The sequence below is a fragment of the Argentina silus genome (genome assembly GCF_951799395.1).
Source record: "Argentina silus genome assembly, chromosome: 3".
NCBI classification, from domain to species: Eukaryota; Metazoa; Chordata; class Actinopteri; order Argentiniformes; family Argentinidae; genus Argentina; species Argentina silus.
The window spans coordinates 4,426,261-4,443,412 of record NC_139657.1 but is presented as its reverse complement, the minus strand read 5'-3'; the positions used below and the strand labels follow the sequence as shown (position 1 = coordinate 4,443,412).

The 17,152-nt window shown below is 43.8% G+C and overlaps 1 protein-coding gene across 6 annotated transcripts in view; it reads left to right on the top strand.

Annotated features, from left to right (window-relative positions):
* Positions 1–11,957: 11,957 nt before the first annotated feature.
* Positions 11,958–17,152, top strand: part of tjp1b (tight junction protein 1b) — a 36,095-nt gene continuing 30,900 nt past the window's right edge. For 4 of the 6 annotated variants that reach the window (XM_083666244.1, XM_083666243.1, XM_083666242.1 and 1 more), the window contains exon 1: positions 11,958–12,070. The gene's annotated coding sequence lies outside the window, so the exon portion shown is untranslated. The remainder of the gene's footprint in view (positions 12,071–17,152) is intronic. The other 2 variants (XM_083666239.1, XM_083666241.1) reach the window with 2 other exon arrangements.

The window sequence follows — 17,152 nt, the reverse complement described above, 5'->3', positions numbered from 1 at the left end:
TATAGCCTTTGTCAAAATAGCCCAACGCTCTTGTGGTATCGCTACGTCCTGTCTGAAGGGAGTGACTTACCGCAACCTTGTTTTGCGTCTTTACGAGCTGCCAGTCAGCTCCAGGTTAAAGACACCCAGAGAGGCCACTGTCTCACTGAAGACACAGAGCACAGCAGAGGGGCCCCTGGCTTTTTCTACCGTATATATATTTCCTTCGGCACAGGCCTGTGTGCACAAGAGGGAAACTTGCTGACTTGCTCAAACCCAGATGCAGCTGATGGAAGTAACGGTCCGCCTTACAGTGAATGATGAGGCCGCAGGATGCTGAGCTGAGGAGCACTTTCTGTTGCATCCCACTAAAACCTCACAAAGGGCAGGGAAACAAGACTGCTGCTGATGTCTGGGAATTTACACTAATAACGGAAATCCTCGCTTGATAGAATTCTTGGTCATTTGATGCTTTGGGTTATGTTTCGGAGGGGATGTAAGATCAGTTGTGATGTGTAAGCGTGTGTTGTTTTACGAGCATTGGTATAGCTGCGTATTACTGTGCAACTCAATAGTAGTCGAGATTTTTGTTTGTATTCATTTCTCTCTTTTTTTTTTTATCGTTTTTTTGTCTCTTGATAGTCAGGGGAGTACTTTGGCCTGGGGCCCACACTTACTGTCATTTGTGTTGGCAAGCAGCACACTTGTTCACAGAAAGCTTGAATCAGATTTTAGTGCTAAGGCTGCAGAAATCACAACTGAGACAGAGAGAGAACTATGCACCATCCCTGAATACACCACAGAATGTCAGGAGAAGAGATCAACCTCTTTCACCAGCCATCTCTTCTTCATAGTCCTTCCATTCATCTCTCTCCTCCAACATTTGTTTTTTTTCTCTTTCTACTATTCTCATTCTGAAATCTTTCTGTTGCACCTCAACCTCTACTCCCCACCAGGAGAGGCTGCTGCAGGTAGAAATCAGAGGACGGGCTCATTGCAACGCACGGAATGGAATGAGGAATGGTATCAAACACACACACACATTCATACCATTACTTACTCCATTCCATGCATTACAATGAGCCCGTCCTCCGATCTCTACCTCCACCAGCCTCCCCTGCTTCTGAACACCACTCTCTGTCTATCCTCTATTCTTTTACAAGGGACAACTTCAATGTCAGGTGTAGAATGTCCTAAGAAGAAGTGGACAGTCCACTGACATGATTTCGCAGAGATTGTCTTCTCACGTCACCCAAGTCACAGTATATGCAAGGAACCACCAGCCTGCACCAGCCTCTCCTGGTGGGAAGTAGAGGTTGAGGTGCAACAGAAAGATTTCAGAATGAGAATCAATCACACATTCTATATACCTCCCCAGGCAGGGAATGTATATAGACTTAGCATAGGGATATAGACTTAGCATAGGGATATAGACTTAGTATCAGGGAGCTTCCTTAATGAATAAATGTGGACACTAGACGTCCTCTACGGTCATCCGTTTTTTATCCCCCACAGAACCTCATTTCTTACGGAAATGTCCTAGGGCAGTATACAGTACTGAACTGTAGTTGTTTTTTCCTCGAATAATTTCACGTGCCTTGATTAGGAGGAAGTTGTGGGTTTTTTTTTTTATGCAGTATTTCTTTTTTTGCACTCTCAGCTGTTTTTGAAAAATGTTTAAAGAAATGTTTACTGCAGAGGCTGCAGCCAGGTGAAGAGACGCAGGGAAACGGAGAGCTTATCTGCACCAACAGATGCAACTAAGCCAAGATGAAAAGCGCAATTAAAAGAATCACTCTTTAGAGGTGCAGGATCACTAACCTATTGGGTTTAAGATTGACCTCGCTCAAAGTCTTAATCTGTTATTCACTTGTATAGATCTGCTTCCCCCCCACCCTCTCCTAAAATCCCCTTTCTGGCTGCAGTGCACTGTGGACAGAGGCACCCCTCACCCCCCCCCCCCCCTTTACCAAAAAACCCTGGCGTAAGCATTTATTCTCTGCTCTTCTGAAAGTGCTGCAGCTGCATTTACAGAGAGCGCAACTGCAGCTGAATTAACCAATCTGCATATTCAGGGCCTGTTAGAGGGAGATTGCTCCCATGTGAGGGAGGCGTGGAGCACGGGGGTACGGATCACAGGATTGGTCCTGAGTAAGATACAGTACAGGAGGAGGGCTTGTGAGAGGGAGGAGCGGAACATGGGGGGGCGGAGGGGGGGGGGGGCACAGGAGATTTATCATGACTGAAACACTGAGAGGAGGTCTTGTTTGAAGCAGGGGGACGGAGGGGCGGAGGGCAGCGGGGGTGAGTGGTAGAGGATTTTCTCTAGGTGAGATAGGAGGTGTGTTACGTAAGAGGGGGATTAAGTGGTGGGGGAGGTAAGGTGGGGGGAGTGGGGGATTTGTCCTGTGTGTATGATGTAGTATAGAGTGGAGGTCCTGTGTGTGTGTGGTGTACTGTAGAGTGGAGGTCTTGTGTGCAGGAGGAGAAGGAGGAGGAGAAGGTGGGTGTAGTGGGGGGGGGAGAAGCTCTGTCTTGTGTGACACTGGGGTAGAGCTTGCCTTGCATTTGTAGCTGTGTGAAGGGAGGCATGGAGAATGCCTGGAGGTTGCATGTGAGCCCCCGCAGGCTCAGTGGAGGAGATGGCAGATGTTGGTTCTGTAACTGAAATGACTCAGGAGCTATGTGTGTCCCCAAAGATGAGACATATGGCTCATCACTGTATGCATGAACACTGATTATGGTGAAATTGCATCGCTGTTTTCCATGCCTCATTTGTATTCATTCTGTGTGTACCAGAGTTATTCATATCATAGGATGAGATTAATTCATATGCAGTAGGCCTTGCATGGTGCATTACCTTGAATGTTCATGGTCTCACACTCTGGTAATGATAGCACTCCAGTAAGCTTCTGCATTACTGAATACATTTTTGATAAACATGACATCATCAGTTTGAGTCTGTTTTTCTCTAAAGAAAACCAAATTAATATTTCATAATCAGATATCATCATCAGTGGAGGTAAAGATATAGTACCGTACTGCACTACATTTAAACAATGATATCCTTGGTTCTTAGGATGAGGTCTTGAGAAAGTGATTATGAATTATGTTTTATCATTGGGGCTCATGCCCCTTCCTGCGCTGCAAATCATTTTGAGAGAGGGGACTCCACTCCACATAAATCCCAATGACTCTATTGACTTTCCCACTTGATTTACGACCAAGGAAAAGATCTGGACATTAGGCATCGTCAGTGGCCCGGTATCAGTGAAAATTTAGCACTAAGCTAATAAAAGTCTTCAATTTGTTTTAATCGAATGGCCTTTGTACAATTATATGGACTCTAATTTCAGTTAGAATTATTATGCATTATTTCCAAGGAAGGGGGATGTTCATTCTGTTTTGTTTTGTTTGTGATGGTTGAGTCGGGGTCAAATGAAGGACAACTCAGTGATGCAGTGGTTGTAGAAGCAAAGATGGTGGCCATGGTAAGAGAGCCACAGAAGTGGATGAATGTTTTGTGTTGATTATGATGGAGAGGTGAGTGGGGGAGAAATAAATACACAATTAGAAAATAATACATAATTATAGCATAACACATTTACTGGATCTAACATCTACTGTGAATGTGAAGATAGCTGTTCCTCCTCTCCCATTTGTTTCAGTTGGAAAAGTAACTCTTGCTAAATTTAGCTGGAGATTTTTTATTGAAACATGTCCTTTAGTGCTTTAACTGCAATGGAAATTATTTAGTGTCGCCATTTAAATGATGAATGATTCGATTAAACAGTAACATTAACATGAATTGAGCTGAATCTTCGTTTATTATAGTGTTCAGCTCAGTGTCAGATCAGCGCCACGCCTGATCCTAAACCTTTCACTCAATACTGTAAACTGCAATACTAATGTTTCAACAAAAAAAAAACTTAATTTTCCCTGTAGTGCTTTTTTAATCAGCAGCTATGGGGGAATGACAATTAGCTTGCTCAAGAGGATAATGTGTATAATAGTCTTTGTGTGTTTGTGAAGATAATTATGCATAAAGTGTGTGTGTGTGTGTGTGTGTGTGTGTGTGTGTGTGTGTGTGTGTGTGTGTGTGTGTGATGCAGTCTGCTGTGTTTCTGGACATGTAGGTTCTGTGTTGATGCCCAGGGAGACACCATATGCTGTTTAGATTCAGGAGCATCCCATCATTGCAGACCCATGGGTGAAATACCCTGCAACAACCCCCCACTCCGCCCCCCACCCCCAAACACTCCGCCCCCCACCCCCAAACACTCCGCCCCCCACCCCCAAACACTCACACACTATATGGATTTTGTGTGTAACGTTCAATATTAGTCCCCATTCCTTTGCAGCACCATAAAAACTGCCTGATGCATATTTCCTCATCAGTAGGGGAAGGCGCCTCGGGTCAGTATGGATAAATAATGTGCTGCAGAAATCCTGCAGAGGGCAGAGTTTTACTACTTAAACATACAGGAACACGCCAGGCAAGCATCCATGACTGCACATCTGATGCAAGAGGGAATGGAGAGGGTGCGTACAGTTTTCATAATGTTATGTGAGGCTGACTTGTCTTGATCACGTTTGTCTTCGCCATGTGTCTAGAGGAATCTCCTGACTGATCAACTAGAGCGTGTTTGATAAGACGTTTGTTTTACCCGGTAGTCCCACAACGACACTAAGCCACAGGGACAGTGCTTCCAAGGGAAAGCGATGGGAATTGGGGTGCCAAGCTTTGTCTGTATGATATTTGTAGAATATATTTGATGATAATGATGACTTTTTTCCCACACATCATTCGATGAGAATTATTGGAGGACCTACATATGTTTTGGTAAGGGGTGAGGATGGGGGGGGGGGGGGGGGGGTAGACCTTCCTGTGATCACAAGACTCAAATGAGTCACTCCAGATCCACCATGCATTCACTCACCCACACATGCGCTCTCTCTCTCTCTCTCTCTCTCTCACACACACACACACACACACACACACACACAAACACACACACACACACACACACACACACACACGCACGCACACACACACACACACACGCACACACACACACACACACACGCGCACACACACACACACACACACACACAACTTCAATTGCACTTTTCAAGGGACATTGAGTGGGGCACCCTGGTGCTATTGCTCTGTTAAACCATCATTGCAGCGCATTGTTTTTCTTTCAAACAGTTATCTATAAATAAACCTAGTAGGAATTAACTAAATAGATTTCCAGTATGAGAAGTAGTGGAGATTTATAGTATTGTCTGGGCTTTTTGCGCAGTGCGGTAAATTACCCCCTGGCTGATTTTTCTCCCTCTCTCTCTCTGTCTTACCCCCTCTCCCCCACCCCCTGGTCCAATGGGAGCACCTGATCCCACACCGCCTGCCCCCCTAATTGCTTTACGCTTGTCACCAACGGAGTGGCTCTCGGAGAGCTCCAACCCCTCTGTGATTCCGACTGGCTGGAGTCACCAGCATGTTAGGGAGGGAAACCTGAGAGAGATAAGGAGCTAAATGAGAGGGGTAGTTAAAGGGACAAGTGTTATAGAGACTCTGAATAATCAAGTACCAAGAGTGGGATGTGGGACCTGAACTCCCAGGCTGGGGAGGGAATGAGACGGTTTCACTTAGATGGCAGGGACGTGAAAATCGTTTGGGTTTAAGGCCGGAGAGGCTCCCTGGGCTTATATGAAAAGATCTGGAGAGCCTTAGAGCCTGTATAGCTAATTAATGTGGTTAATTAATCTGCCGTCACCCTTCCCAACTGTCTGGGAAATTACAATTGCATTGATCAGGAATCCCTCTGGTCTAAAAGCTTTCCTTCCCCCCAAAGGAATTCATCCTTGTTGTTAGCACTGTAATCCATGATCTTGGCTCCCGATCAAAAGCGAAATAATTCAAAACACCATTTTGCAGCTCTAGATCTCTCTCTCCCTCAGCACCCACAGCACAACTCTGTATCAGTGGAGGCTGGTGGCGGTAGAATTTGGAGGACGGGTTCATTGTAATGCATGGAGTGGAATGAGGAATGGTATCAAACACGTGTGTTAACACGTGTGTTTGATACCATTCCTCATTCCATTCCCTGCATTGCAATGAGCCCGTCTTCCGATTGCTACCTCCACCAGCCTCCCCTGCTCTGTATCTACAGTACATTAACTGATTGGGATAGTTAATTTTCATTAGCATTTGCGCTGTTCCCCTGGGATAAACATACTTAGGTGATTGTTTCTTAGCCAAACACAGTAACTGTAGAGACCGTACTGTACATGTCACTAAAGACTGGTGATGTGTGTGTTGTGGTGACTGTGTCCATTATCACGTGGTACCTTTAGGGTGATGAGGTCCTTCCATGTCACCTGATGTGCCCAGGACACTGTCTGTCAGAGACAGTGTCACAAGGAGTCTGGATGGGATTAGATGGTCTGGAGAGGTGTCTCGATTCTGTCTCCGTCTCCACACAGGGATCCTAATTTTAGATCTGCAGCTATTTAAATCAATAGCAGTGATCCGATCAACGGACATGTCATCTGAATTACAGCACAGACCTCCACAATGTCAGATGAAGTTTGGCCCGTTCTCAGCTAGGCTTGACAACATCCCCTCAATTCTCTGTTTGCGCACAGATCTGCACTAATGATTGTTGATCTACCATCTTCATTGGACCTTCAACGGTACGGTCCTATGTTTTAGATTTTAAAAGGATGTGATAATACATTATGAACATGTTACAGGAGACTCTTTTTCGTCAACACATTTAACAAAACATTTAAATTTACATGAATTCTAGGAAATTTTGATTTGTTTTAAACATGAAATACTGTGCAGTCAGTCAGTGTGTCAGTGCAGACACGTTTCTGAAGAGGATAGGTTTGGAAGTGGTGAAAACCACACTTGACGCTAGAATTAGATTGCCCCAGGCCTGTGCTGCATTTCCGCTATACAATCAATACAGCTGCAAAATTGTCAAACATTTGTTTCCTGGCTATCATTGGTGTAAGATAATACCAGAAGCAAGCTGTAGGAAACACAAAGCCTTGTCCTTGGTAATGAGAATGGAATTGTGGTTAAAAAGAAAAAAGAAAAATCAGACTTAATCATTCCCTTTGAGCTATTGACAGGCCAGTAGGCACAAAATGAGTGCTCCTCAAAATCAATTGCTTAATTGCTTTACAGTTTGGCCGCCTTATAAAAGCTGACAATACCAAAACCTAAGGAGCAAGACCTGCTGTATCGATACCCATGAAAATTGTTATCTGAAAAAGACAAAATCGAATACACAAACTGCATGCTTTGCATCTGACTGCAATTATTGGTGTTAGAATTAGAATTACTCAAGGCATGGCACACACACACACACACACACACACACACACACACACACACACACATAAAAACACACATCCACACACAAATATAATTTCATGGGTAAATTCTGCCTATCTATTGAAACAAATTCAGATCACAACCACACAATATTACCATCGCTGTTACGTGAATGTGCTAATCTGATCAGTGTATCCAAACCAAAGCTGCCTTGCATGTGATGCTTTATTTGATTCCTCTTTCAAGTTCTATTCAGGGAGAGCATACAGCACGTTGGCTCTGCAAGTGTGTGCTGCATATTTCAGCTGCATTTTCCCCCCATCCATGACACAGTTTCACTGAGGTCATACTCCACTCTTACATAAACACATTTCTATAAGATGTTTCACCAGGCAATTTGCTAGCCAGCCCATTCAGTCCTTTCTCATGTTTCAAGCCTGAATGCACTAAAGCAGCACCGTATAGTCATGTGGTATCAGGAGTCCGTGTGTGAGGCATTGACCAGTTGGATGTCATAAAAGTCAGTCTGGTTATGTACTCTCTCACACTGCTGGGCCAAGATTCCGACAGAGGAAAGCGTAGAGATTACAGAACCATTGGCCTTTGCACAGTAAGAGGTGACCATCATCCCATGATGGCTTTAGGTGTGTCTGTTCCGGTGGCAAACAGGGCCGGTGGTACAAAAAGCGAAACCTTATTTATTCCCATGTTTGCATTTCAAGGGGAGAACTCTATAGCCATAGCATTCAGTGTTAAACACTTAATGTTGAGTGTAAATAGACACCAACACCTGCTCTTGTAATGCTTTTATTTTTCGGCTGCTGCTGCAGTGCTGTGTTCAACATCTGTCATGTCATATGATATCTGCAGTCATAAGAGCTCATAGAAGGCCATACCACCATTTGCTTAGTGGGCTGTTTTCCTGGGCTGTACAGTTTGTGTGAGGTGACTCACCCACAGTCAGGGGTAGTGTTCACTATAATAACTATGAGTGCCTGTTGTGAATTTGTAATTTGCTTTTGCACCCGTGCGATTTGCTCCAGCTATCACATTCGGTTTGGATCCCATTTTCTATTCTTAAATGTGCTGAGCAGATAGGAGAGGCATAATTCTGTTGTACTGCATGTGAAACTCCCTCTGTGCTGTTTGGAGCTGGTGATGCACAGACAGAATGCTAACAGAGGGTATTTCAAGGGCTTCCGCGTTGGGCATTAAGCACCCTAAGCCAACATCAAAGATGATCAAATTGCATAGAGATTCTAGAAACATCATCATTCATGTATTTCTATGGAAAGGCTTGTGGTGGTGAGCTAGTACTGCTCTCCTCCAGACCACTCTGTAAATGCTGTGTGTGATGGTTCCTTCATCGTTCCGTCATCTAAGACCATCCATCCTGTTCAGTGACTTATTCATTGTGACCCTGTTCATTGCAGAAGGCCTATTGCCTACAGTAAGCACGCGCAAGGCCCATAATCAATCTTGCAGGACACGTAGCGGTAGCTATGATATGCAAAATATACAGAGCAGGGACCCGGGTGCTGGTTCTGAGGTCAGCAGGTGTATCCATAGCAGCCCTTGTTCTTTAGCTTGCGTGTGACTGTGTGCAAAATCTCGATTTTCTAATGACAGGTAACTATAATAGATGTCAGGATAATAGGCAATGTTTCTCTGTGTGCTGCCGCCCGTCACATTTTTCACAGGTCCTCTATGACTGCCCTTGTTGATCTAATTCCCATGACCTTGGCCAACTCACCCTGCTCCATTCCAGATATGCCCCATCCCCCCCTTCCTCCTCATCCTCCAATGGAATCAGCGGCAAGGCTACGTACGTCAGCAACATTGCAGGACCTCTGTGCTCCTCCTGCATTACATTCAGCCCCTATCTCCTCCTGTGCTCGTTAGTGCAAAAGGTAGAGGTGACAGGTACGGTCGTGGAATCACAAAGTGACAAAGTGCACAACAGAAGGTGCTGCATAGAATTAGGGACTTCTAAGCAACGAATGCAGCAACACAATACTTACAGTACACGGGGTAGAAGCTTAAGGAGCAGGGGTTTGGTGCATTGCACAATTTACATTTTATATTGATTACATCTGGATTCCTCTTGGGAAGGAATATTGAACATCTTGACTAAAGGGGAGCTAAGTGTCTGGATTTAGTTTTTTAATCCCTCTCTTCCTTCTACTTGTCTCATATCTGCTAAAGATGACTATAAAGGTCACTTATAGAGATTTACTGTAGATTTACTGTAGATTTACTGTAGATTTACTGTAGATTTACTTCACCCAAAAATTGCCTTATTTGGCCAGGTTGTCAATGATCCTTTTCACTTAAAACTTCATGATTTTCTCCATCTCTCTTCGGTATTTCCTGAAAGCAACACACAAGATGAATCCTATTAATCTTACAAAATATAGTCAGGATTTTGTGCTCGTCCCCAAGAAAGGTCTTGTGTAAAACTGACATTCTGGAATAAATTGCACAATCTTGCTGACTCTGCAGCACTGCCCAGTGGAGTGGCTGTACAGTGTGTAATATATTGTTCATGTTAGAGAGTTGTCTGAGTTGCTACACACAGAGACAAATATCAGGGACAACACATCTTGGCCTCATATTCACTCTAAAAGGTTTAAGTGACAGACAGGCCTTAACTCACTAAGAGCATGTCAAAATGCTCTAGCCATTTATCTTGTGAAGCTTAGCCACCAATCGATGTAACTTTCAGAGAGTGTCATATATCCAGTATTTTTCTTTGAGAGTGCAATCTAGATCTGCAGTACCTACTGTACCACTACAGACCTGGGTGACAATGTCCCATACATTGTCGGAAGAAAAATGCACTGTATTTTATGAGGGTGAGTATCTGAGGCCTCAGAAGCCCACCTTATACAGCATATTCTGTCGCATGCATGCTAAACGTACACACTAGCCTATTGTTTGTAGATACGTGATTGAAAATTAACCTGCCAAGTGAAGGGTCTTAATTATTGAAGCACAACCTCTTCACTAAATCATGTGCAGAGTCAAAAACGGCAGCATTTGGAGGACTAGGTCAAATTATAATGGGTGTTCTATATTTACTGCAATGAATAAATCAGAACACCACAAACACAAAAAAATATATTTAGAACATCACCAACAACAGCTTCTGTTTTGCTCCGTGTCCCACTATGAAAATAAAAATAGTGTGACATGTAAATATTTCACACATCATACACTGCCACAGTTATTTCCAAGGGGAACACTACAGGACAAAAGTGCAGGCGCAAATGTGTAAAAGTGCTTCAAGTGTACAACTGAATTATCGGGTACTTAGAAATAATGCAGCACAACACACAATGCTTTTGTCTGCTCCAAGGCCTAATAAGTAATAACTGCAGTCCACATTTCTGCAGGTAAGATATTACACCAGAGGGAGATGATCACTCTGAGCTCCTATTACCATCATAAAGAGTTCATTCTTCTTGTTTTGTTGTGACATCAATGACATCTTTAAGTGCCAACTGTGTTTTTGCTCCTTATGCTATACAATACTTTATTCATTCTCTCTCTCTCTCTCTCTCTCTCTCTCTCTCTTTCTCTCTCTCCCTCTCTCTCTTTCAATGCGGTTGTATGCGCACTGCACAAGCTGGCATTACACTGCCTGCATATTCAGCAAACAGTTTGAATAATTTGTTCAAACTAATTACCCTATGCATCTTCTCTTATCAAATTGACTAAGGGACCTGCCTGGCTCTTCGATTGGAGACTAGATTCTTGTCAGCCTAGTCTACAGCAGCTGGATCAGTAATAAACATTAGCCTACATTACCCTGCTTATTTTGTTGCTGTTGGTTGATTGATTGCAAATCCATGCAGTGGGGATTGTGGAACTAGTCTAGAGAAACTTTTTTATAAGAAGAGGCGCTTTCTTGGAATACATATTGGCTAATTCAAGTGAATGATGAATGAATTCAAGGTGAAATTAGGGCCCAGTTGTTCTGTATTATCCATAGACTGTTTTTTATTTGATTTTGTGTAATATTTATTTATCTAATTGTGTTAAAAAAAAAAATCTATTTTACAAGAGAGACCTGGTCCAAGACAGCAACGGGGGGAACAATGTTGCAGACAAATTACAGACACACATACATACATTAAACAGTAGTCTACATAGGCTGGATTACACACACAAAACATACAATCATAAAAGCAATCAGATGTACCAAATGAATTAGATCATGGATCACTGTAAAAAGAAAAAAAAAAGGGGGGGGCGGGGGGTTATATGAGGTTGTGTACACAATTTGACTACACACTTATATTTAGCCTGATTGTAGAACGGTGATTATGTCATCTTTCTCTCACATATTGCATTCAGCGCCCTGCTTTAAAAGTTGGGGATGTAACTGAAAACCATATTAATTTGACCTCAGTGCTCGATATAATTATGCTGATGGGTACGGTTCTTGACCTTGTACTATAACGGGTTGTGTTGTTGTGAGTGGGATGCTGTGCGTGATGCTGCCGTGATGCTTTTCAAGTCCCTCCACCACCCCTGGAAAAACGCAATGGTCTGTCCCAGACAGACCTGTCACTGTCACCGCTGTTGTGAAGAAAATCGAATCGGGCTGGTAGAGGGGGGAAGGCATTCAGTGCCTGCCATTGCAGTGCGGCTGCTTTGGAGCCACGAGGACGGTTTATTCATTCCTAAAAGGCTTTCACTCATATCTACATTGTAAGGACCAGTGCTTTGAATAAGGTGAAGGAACATTGAGTACGTGTGAATATTTTTGATGCATTCTTAGAGAAAACAAGCCAGGTTTCAGTTTGTAACTGTGCCTCTGCGCTGCGGGCAGCGCTTAGCCCAGGCTAGCTAACATTAGCTGTAGCTGCTGCCTAAGCTCGCTGGTCCAGTCAATGAAGTTCGGACCTTTTTGAATATACATTTGTTGTCATGTTGCTTAGTTTGCACTCGAATAGCGTGTTGATACCGGGGCCAGGGAACGGAATGTTGCCGTTGTGTTTTTAGCTGGCTAGCTGGACACAACACAACAATATACATAGCTAAACTTGCTTCACTGGGAGTACCGAACAAAATGTCGGCCAGGGTTCCTTCGAACAAGGTATGATATTGACAACGGTGTACGGCAAGAAATGATTGCTAGCCTCTAATTCAGCCAGCATGTCGCTTAAAATGTGGTGGCTTTAGTGGAGGGTCCAGTTGGCATGTTTCGGTGTTGGCTGTGGAAGGTCATTCTCCCTGTGAATGCTGCTGTCAAGCACCTGTCTCCCTCAGCTTCCGAGTCTGACGTTGCGCCGTCATGTCAGCTGTGTGAGATTGCGGCTTCGGTTGATATTTTGACAACCCGGCGTGTGAGAGAATAAGACGAGCCGGCATCGTACCTTTTCACCAACGCGTGCCGATCACTTTTAAAACAGGTATTAGCTTCACTGACCAGCTGGCGATGCATTAGCTATTCGTTTTGGAAGAGCTAGCGAACTAGCCAGCGAACTAGCTAACCTATTTTGAATAGCTGCTGAGAGATGCACCGTACTGGCGGTTGGCACGGCGTTATAACGAAGTGTGATCGATCAGGTTGATTGTTGATATAGCTAGCTAAAGTGGTGACGTTAGTTGGTAGCTAAACATTATTAGGGTTAGGTAGCTGTAGCTAGCTGACACAAGCCCCACCGACCTGTTGAATATTGATGATGGCCACTGGCCAGCATCCCTGTCGGTCCTTGCTCGCCACTAACGTACCAGCAGGACACACGGTTGGGCGTTGTCATGAATGTCATCTGCCCTAGCCACAGCCTCCTGCTGTAGGCATCAATCAAGTTATAAGTAGCTAATGTTTATTATTGTTGCGAACATGCACCTCCCCAGTCCAAGCTCCAAGCCTTCTGGCTTTTGCTGTGGTGAATTTATCTGTAGTTCATACAATCACAAGTTGCTATTTGACTTTAGATGTTAGCTGTCATAAGGCTAGCATTTGGCTAGCATTTGATCAGTGACCTCACCTTGTGTACAGTACTAGGACAGGGCCTGTTCGGTAGTCTTGGTTCCAGACTGTTCCAGTGTTCTAGTCATGCTGTACAGTACTGTACATGATTGCATTTGCCAAGACAACAAGTTGAGTCTAGGCTAATCGCAAGGACAATGTGTCTGCTGTGTAAATTCAGGACATACTTTATCATAGTGGTTGTGTTCATGGTTTTGTCTTTTGCTCATGATTGTCTTATGGATTGTTATTGGTTATTATCAGTGATATCGGCGTGATGAGTATGAGTCAGTGTTTGACTAGAAAGCAACCTGAACCATACGACCAGACTTTTGATTTATCAGCTTCAGCATGGTCATAGATGTCGCAGCTGTGATACGCAAGGTCATGCAAACATTGCCGGACAATCTTAGGCCACTCTGTGCAACCGTATCTTGGAAGAGTCACAATGTAGACTCAAGGAAACATATTTAGATCTGGAACCAGGAACATGTCATATTGTGCAGAGGTGATTTGTAATTGAAATGTATAAGCAAAATAATACACACAAACAAACGGCCATTTTATTCGGTTCTGTGGGCATTGTCAACCTGTGTTGTTTCACAGTGACGCATTAGGTGACTGTCATATGCTCCCTTTACGAATGTTCTCTAGGTTTCCTGAGCCAAAGCAATGGCACTAACAGCTGGAGAATTTGCCTGGCCAAAGATACTTTTTTTCAAAATTATTTTCAAAATGTAGGCTACTGATGGTTACGCTTGTCATTTCAATTTGACCTAGTCGGATTGTTGGTCCTGAGGCAAATGTATTCTGATTTCGCAGTGTGGTTTGAGAACTGATGAAATGCAATTTGGCCACAGTCACAATATTGCTCTTAAATATTTTCTGGGAAAAAGACATTTAGGTCAGAGAGCGGCCACAGGCCACTGTAATCATTGGTGGTTTGTTCAAAGTTGCATATCTGTCCATTGACATCTTTCATACATAATAGAGGAGAAACTAGGTTAATCTTTGGTTTATGACTATTAGGCCTATAAGTGGTCTTGATATGAATCCAATGAAAGGGACCTGCAGTACTGTATGTTGATAATCTGCAGAATCATGCCAGTTCAATTATTATTATTATTATTTTAAATCACTAATTGAGTTCACCGATTCACCAAGCTAATCCATTGTAGTTTAGTTCAGTTCCTGCAAGTGCAAACGCAGAATACCAGGCCTACAGTTTATGGATGCAACAATGTACCGTCAGCTCAAAATGAAAATGCACTGGTTCTTCATTTCAACGGTTCGAATGATTGTTAGCCTAGCCAAACTCAGTCTATTCTTTGCAACCCCTGTAATCTGGGATGTCTATTTTGGATAATTTGCTACAGCTCAGTTCCCTATTTAAAACTCTTTCACATCAATACTTATTAGCATACTTCTTTATTTAGCACAATGTACTGTACCAGAACACTTGAATTGAATTTGAGGGGGTTTACCGTAATCGTTTATTTTAAGGTACTGTAGCTCATTATCTTGTGCTGACAGCGGAGTCTCTGCGTCAGCAGCTGCAGGAGATTGATTCCCTTTCTGATTGCTACCTGCTGGGGAGGAGCTCAGAAGGTGGGAAAGGCACTTCCTTCTCTCTCAGGAGGAAGGAAACGAGTCCAAGTGGAAAACGGTTCAAGTGTACAGTTCAAATGTGTCTGCTTCGCCTCTCTTTAGGGTGGTTTGATAGGACCACAGTACATTCCAACCCAATGTGGTCAGTCTGACACTCATCCTCTTTCACCCACCGTTCCATTAGGGCTATTTCCACTGAAACTGACGTCATTCAATTACTTTTCATCACAAGCGGAGAGGGGAGTGAGAGTATTAGCAGGCTCCAAAGAACTGACATTGTGAATTATTGTTGAAAAAAAAAAAAAAAACATGATCGCCAACTCCTCACAGAATGCCATATTTGCTGTGTTATGTAGGCTGGGAGTAACTGAAAAAGTTGTTTTTGTCTTCGAAGTCCAGCTATAGGCCTACAGTAGTAGAAAACTAGGTTGTGTCCTTAGTCCCAGTGTCATCTCATTTATCAGCTTGTAGTTGTGTGGACATAAAGGGTTGGGGGGGGGTCAGAGGTTTTTATGACACCACGGGTTAATGAGCCTCGCACTTCCTGGTGCTTGGTGTAGTATTGGTGTCATCTGGACCTCTGCCAACGTCCTTCCACATGGCTTTACGCTCCTCCGGGCTCCACTACTACACCCACTGTGGTTAGGTGATTACCACCAAGAAGAAAAGGATGTCTGTTGGCTGTGGCTGAGATGTTCTCGGCTGTGTCTCTCTCTCTCTCTCACACACACACACAACTAGGGTCCCTCTGTCTCGCTAGAAGTCCTTTTTTTCTTGACTGTACACTATATCAGCAGCAAAATGTCATGGCAGACTGAAGTAGACTCCTTCAAGGATTACCTCACATTAAAACAGACAACTTCTATCAGACAACACGACATCAATGTACATCTAGGATTATGGATGTGGCGGCACTAAAGCTCGCTCAACCTTCGATGAATCAAACATCATCATAAATCTCCCTTTGTGTGAAGGAGGCCTGGCATTATCAGGGGCAAGGGGCTTGTCTCCGTGAACACCACGCATCTCTCCTCAATCACATTTCGCCATGAATCTCCCTTTGTGTCGCGTAGAAATCCCCCCTTATCTGCCCAGGTTCTCATTGCATCCTTTGTCTTTGCTTCAATCGGCGAGAAGGAGAGAAGGCAGAGCCCAGGGAGGCGGCACAGCTTATCAGTACATTCCTGTTCTCCGTGTGGGGCACTGATAACTCCCACTGGGCTGATTGAGCTCAGGAGCTGATTTCCTGGCACATGTGCCTCAGACAGACCCCCCAGGCTCTGGTTATCATCACTGACCCCCCCCTCCTCACACCGCCACAGAAAACCAAAAATAGACCCTGCTGCTCAGTGCTCCAAAGGGGGTTTCGAAAATGGCCACAGACAGTAGGTTCCTGAGTGAAATCAATAAAATGAGAGGGATTCTCGTGAAACAAATTATAATAATAAACCAGTGAAATCAAAAGCTGGTCTTGTGTTCTTGTTCGACTGTAGCCTGGTATGCAAGAATCTGAGAGCCTACATACAATGGAAATGGTTTCAAAGCTCTTGACTATGAAGGAGCCCCACAAAGTGAGGTAGTTATTTGGATGTGACGTTATATAGTGTCACTTGGTGTGAATTTCTGGTAACACAGTGGCTTTTGTTCCATGTGGGCTGTGGTGTGGTCTCTAGCCGTGATCCTGTCAGTAAAAGGGAGGCAGCTGCATCATTGGCCCCTCTACCCTCTGAGATGCAACCAGAGGACAGATAGCCGCCTACATCCCCCCCATGTTAACGTCACAGTGGAAAGTTTTCAGTGAAATATGCTGCAGGTCCTTTAGCCGTACCTCTGATCATACAGTCTGCTTCCTCGCCTCTGGAACTTGAGACCCAATCATTACGTATGGGCTCTCTATAAAACCATGGCGTCAGCACTGTTGTGCTATTTTTAGACTTCGATATAGAATAACTGCTGAACCGGAGTGTGCTATTCCCCCTAACCAGTGTTTTTTTTCTTTTTCTTTTTTTTTCTAAAGGTGTTTTATCAAAAGAAAGAATTTCAACATCAACACCTCATTCCTTCTGATGGGTGAACACATCGTACATGATTGAGAGCATAAAAGCGTGAACAAATCATTGCGGAATGAATGCTACAGTAAATTCGTAGCGTTTCTAAGGGGACTCATGCTATCAGCATGCCTCTCCTGTTGATAGGGAACTGATAAATGTATTTGGCTGGTGAACAGCAGG